Below are 5594 nucleotides of genomic sequence, written 5' to 3' on the forward strand. Positions count from 1 at the left end.
GTTAATATATTAATATATCAAAGCCACACATGTTAATGAGGGCACATTCTTATTCAGTTAATCATCCGACTCTTTGATGGGTTTTGCCAAGAAAATACTGTTAGAAAAAGAGAGGGAGGGAGAGAGAGAGAGAGATGAGAAAGGGTGAGGGAAAGAGGGAGACTGACAGAGACAGAGAGAGAATGATAGAGAGAGAGAGGGAAGGAAAGAGCGAGGAAAAGCTGTACACAGCAACGCTGTGTGGGAGAGAGAATGAAAGGAAGCCATCACTGGCCAGAGCACCGGGGAGGAGGAGGAGGAGGAGAGCGCTTGGAAAAAAAAAAAAAAAGACACACATCAACGTGCAAACAGAGAGGGGGAAATGAACAACAAAGACAGCGTTTTTTTTTATTAAGTAGACATGTGAAAAGCAAAAGACTCATTGTTAAATGTTTGTCCTTCAGTTTTCACCGAGGAGCGATCCCAGCCGGGCGGGCCAGAGACGCGCCGCGGGCCGACTCCACGGCCTTTTTCAGCAGCAGAGTGAGGGAAAATATGCATCTGGCAGCGCGAGGCGCGGTCCCGCTTCAAGGTAGAAAACGGAGGCCCTTTGTAGAATCCTATTTACGGGTCCGCGTCTTTGACAAAACAATGGGCCCTTAAAACGGACGCGTCATGTTCACGCTCGCTCACATTTGCGTTGCTTTTCAACATAATCTATGTCGGTTAAGGTTAGACTGATATGGGTTTTTGGAGGCCGATATTTTTGGATTGAAGCTGCCGACAGCTGATATGTGATGCCAGTATTCAATATATATTAAATATACTAGTCTTACTTTCATGCCAGTAATCATTTAACTATGGGATCTGTTTGACCGATATGTGTTTTTGAAATCCGACACCAAAACCGATATTTTTGCATTGAAGCTGCTGAGATGATATTTAGTGCCGATATGCCAAAATCTTTAAAATTGACCTTTTATATGCCCCAAAAAATCTCCCAAAATTTTGTATTCAGTGGGCAGAATTTTGTTCTTTTCAGGGTGGAAAAGCCTCTGAAACAGCATTTAGACCATCATGGGACACTAAAACTCTCCATTGAAACCCAGGATAATAATGATTATAATATGCATATTCATGCATATTATGTGTAGAATCTGACCATAATGTCTTATGAGAGAATCAGTTCATGCAGAGCTTCCCATAGACAACCAGTGGACAACACTGACTATGCCATATCACATTTTTAATAAAAGGCCAATATCGGCCCCATATATCAGCAACTTGAAATATTGGTCTAACCCTAATCTTAATAATTCTATATACTGCGTCAATAGGAGTTATTATTGGCACTTGTGTTGAAAAGTATCACTAATGTATTTTGTCCCAAACTGGACAGGCAGACATGTTGAAAATGACACATCGTTCTGAAAAGCGCATCAATCTCAGCGATTAGGGCATTGTCAATGATAATCACTGAAGATGAATGGGAAACATGATACAATTAAAGCACTATGAACACATGTATTATTGTGCAGCTGAAGCATTTCACTGTGGACATTTCAAATCATTCCTCTTTCCTCCATCGACGTGGCAGGGTCAGCCGTTTCAAGTTATTGTAGACAATCACTCCACCTGCCTTAACTTTATGTCCGCCTGAAGACACACACACACCTGGGTTCTCTAGTTGAGACGACAGTGTCTGCTATCACTCTGTACAGTATATTTATATTGTGAAGTGAATATCTACTGCAAGATAAAGATACATTTCAACACCGGAAAGGTTCTCTGCTTTATGTTGAGGTCAAAATGCTACTATTGTGGAATTGATTCTCTTGATATTGCCTTTGTTTTTTGCTCTTTGTTCAGTTTTTTTCCTGTGAGTTGACAGTCTGTCCCCTGTCTTAAACTGAAGTGCTTTTCTCACAAAAGAGAAAGTGACCAAAATATTTTGTTTTCTTTAAATATATTTTATTGTAATAGCATCAAACCAATAAAATTCAATGAAGTAAAGCTCCACTTGTGTGTCGGTTATTATCGTAGAACCATTCATCGGTTGTACACAAATGATAAAGACGTCATACATACAATTCAATGCAATGTTTAGTGTAGCTGCAGTATAGCCATGTCTAATTTTTACTTTAGAAACACAATTCATCTCAGTATTAAGAGTTCTATTCCAAAACATTCATCAGTTTTGGAAATGCGTCATTACCTGAAGTTCATCATTCAATATCTCTAAAACAGAGAGGATCCTGCCTGTAAAAGTGTTATCATTCTACCACCCAATGACTTGTTACCTACTAACATTTAAAAAGTACCATCATTTGTATTATTGTTTTTTCAATTGTTTTTTCAATTTTTAACGGTTGGTGTCACAACTGATATTTCATTTTGGAAGAAATGTCTTTACATGAAAATTCTAAATTTTGGCTCAAAAGGCCAATGACATTCAAACAATTCACAAACACATTTGTGAACATATACTGATTTAGTGATCACGCTCAACAATTGGCCATGACTAACAACACAATTTAAAGAACACATCTTGACCATAGCAGGACTTTGGAACAGTTTTTTTTTCTTTCTTTTTACAATACATATACATTAGAGGGTATAACACCATTCCTGACTAAGTCTTTATGTCTACAAAACCTGCAGAGGCACAACACAAACCTGCAGTGTATCTACAGATATTCAGCATGCAGTAACAGTTTGAGCCATAGTGAGCAACGGTTACAGGGTATACAGGGTATAGTGCATCCTGCTTTAGGAAAGATAGGGAAGAGTTAAAATGGCTGCTGCTTTTTATAATCCAAGGGAGGAAAAGGACTGGGGAGTCTGCCAAACTCTGCGGTGCCTAAAGCACACTGTAGTTGGAGACTAGATAGATAGATAGATAGATAGATAGGTAGATAGATAGATAGATAGATAGATGGATAGCAGGTGATAGGATATGTACATACTCTTTCTGAACTGTACACACAGCAAGTCATAAGAGCGTCTCTGTTGTGTTTTTACACTGACGGCACAATCTTGCTGTCTGGTCATATTCTTATGCTTGCTATGCTTCACTTAATATTCTGGTTAGAGTAACCTGTAAAACCCAGTCAAACCCAGTTGTCCCAGAGACCCCATATCATAAAGTTTTTATTACTTTTGATTTAGTATTGAATTGTAGAACAGTCCACCGTAAGTGGGGAGATAATAGTGAGAGTGAAGCCTGTGATTACAATACTCATTCTTATACATTCTCTAATTGGGATCATTTCTAGTGAATTCAATTATAGTGAAATTCAAGTAGGCTATAGAGGCTTTGCAGTTGCTTCCCAACTTTCCTAGCAACCATGTCTAGCGCTATCATGGAGGTCAATTGGAGAACTGTATTTGTACACAAATAATGTCTCAAAATACAATTGGGCTAGAAGAGGGAGAGGTCTCAAAAAGATAGTGTGGGTGCAGGTGCAATCAGTAATGTTCTAAGTAAAAGTGAATAGTCTGATAAGGTGGATTTGTTTCCAAATGTAGGTTACTGTGACACAGTAAACTGTCTTGTCTTTAGCCCTAGTCTCTACTCCAAAACACTCTGAGTTGTAGCTTGAAAACAGCTTTGTTAGCTAGCTAACTAGCCAGCAGGCCACTTTAGCAAAGCAACTGATGTTAATGTTCACTTGCGACTACTAACGCTAGCTGTAACTAGATACGTTAACTAGTGTAAATCGATGTGTTAACAACAAGACAGTGATGGTTAGCTGACAACCAGATACTATGGTTAGCTAGCTAAGAAACTGACATTAGCCTATCTGAACACAAAATCAGATGTATCAGTGATGATCAGTTCCCAGTCATAAACAGCACAGAAATTAAGCATGTCTTTCAGTTCTGCTGAGACGGTACGTTTCAAAACGCAATCATCTGTTTTCAGCCGTTGTTTCCAAGAGCTGAGGACCTGCAATATGGCCGCCAGAGGGTGTGTCACATCACCTGAAAGCCCTCTGTTCCTCATTTTGCATCTGATCTGGGAACAGGATTGTGACAGTAGGAGGGGTAAGAGAGATGGAGCTCTCTTCTTCATCCTCCTCTTCTTCCTCCGGTCTGCTTTTCTACCTCAAACACTCCATCCCAGCAGAGTGTGTGTAGTGCCTGAAAGCACTTAAGTCGTGTGTGCGTCCATGAGTAGCATTGCTATTTGACAGTGACTGCGTTGTGTGTACTCGCAGTAAGTTATTCAGTGTCCAGTTCTGCCTTCAGTCTGTTGCATGTTTATAGTGATTGAGTATCAGGATCCACTCCATTTGCAGTTCAACAACCTGTGGTGAAATAAAGTGAAAGGCATTAGGTACCACTCGTAGCGGCAGTATCTTGAGTGAAATCTTGCGTTTAATGTTTTTGCATCGCACGGGTGCAAGTGCGCCTGTACAAAACGGAGATCGGGAGAGAGAGAGAATGAAAGGGAGAGTGAGAGAGAGCAGGTGTTTGAGTGGTTAATGGCCAATCGCTTGAATAGCTAGCCCTGTCCATCCCTGATTAAGGGAATGAACTTCTGCTTTGTTTCGGTGGTCAACAATGAAGACCAAGTGCCACTCGAACACCATCCATCAGGCGTTCCTCACAGAGGGGAAAACATTTAGTGAATCTATTCCAAACTTCGGTCTTGCCACTGCTAGGCAATTTGGAGCCATTGAGAGTGACTTAACCCTCTGGAAGCATGGGGACCATCTGTTCCTTCCTCCAGCGGCTTTGAGAAACAAAAGACAGTGGGGCAATTTTCACAAAATACTGAACACCATGTAGGTAAATGGAGATAATCTAAGAGAAATAAAACCCTTTCTGCTCTTTCTCCTTTTTTCATTTCTTTATAATACATGAGTATTCTCAGTACATAGGAATATTTGTTACGTCTATTATTGGGGGCTTTGCTCTGACCCACGCGCTCCCCCGAAGTTCCACCTATATGGCTTTTTGAAAGCCGATACTAGTATTTTTTGGATTGAAGCTGCCAATAGACGATATTTTATGCCCATATTCAATATCTTTAAAGTTGACTATTTTCATGCCAAGTATTCAGTGTTTCCCCCAGAACTGTATGCTTGTCAGGTTGGAAATGCATACTTTTGTGGAATCTGATCAAAATGTCTCATTAGAATCAGTTCAGTTTATGGGCTTCCCATAGACAACCAGTGTAATATTGATCAATTCTACAATACCTATGTAATCAATCAAACTGCATCATATCCATCATAGAGATGGACGACTCTGATTTGACATCTAATTTTTAACAAAAGGCCAATATTGCCCCCCATATACTGATACATTCTAATGCTTCTTACAATTGTACAGTTGTATTGTTGATGATCTAGGAACGCTAATGTTTGTTATTCTTTGCTTTTATCAAAAGCAACTTAGTTCACTCCTTGTAAGTGGCACTTAAAAGTGTCAGCTCAATGCAAAAAAACACAGAAAATGTAAATGTGATTTTTCCTCTCACTACTCATTGATAGCCACCCAGTATCTTTTATGAATGTGACCCAATTTTTGTTCAATTCCACCTGATGCTCTTGCTGTAGATGGTTAATGTCAACTTATTGTTGATGCTAAACCAGGCATTGTTCAAG

Source organism: Centroberyx gerrardi, chromosome 8, assembly GCF_048128805.1.
Source record: "Centroberyx gerrardi isolate f3 chromosome 8, fCenGer3.hap1.cur.20231027, whole genome shotgun sequence".
Taxonomy (NCBI): Eukaryota; Metazoa; Chordata; class Actinopteri; order Beryciformes; family Berycidae; genus Centroberyx; species Centroberyx gerrardi.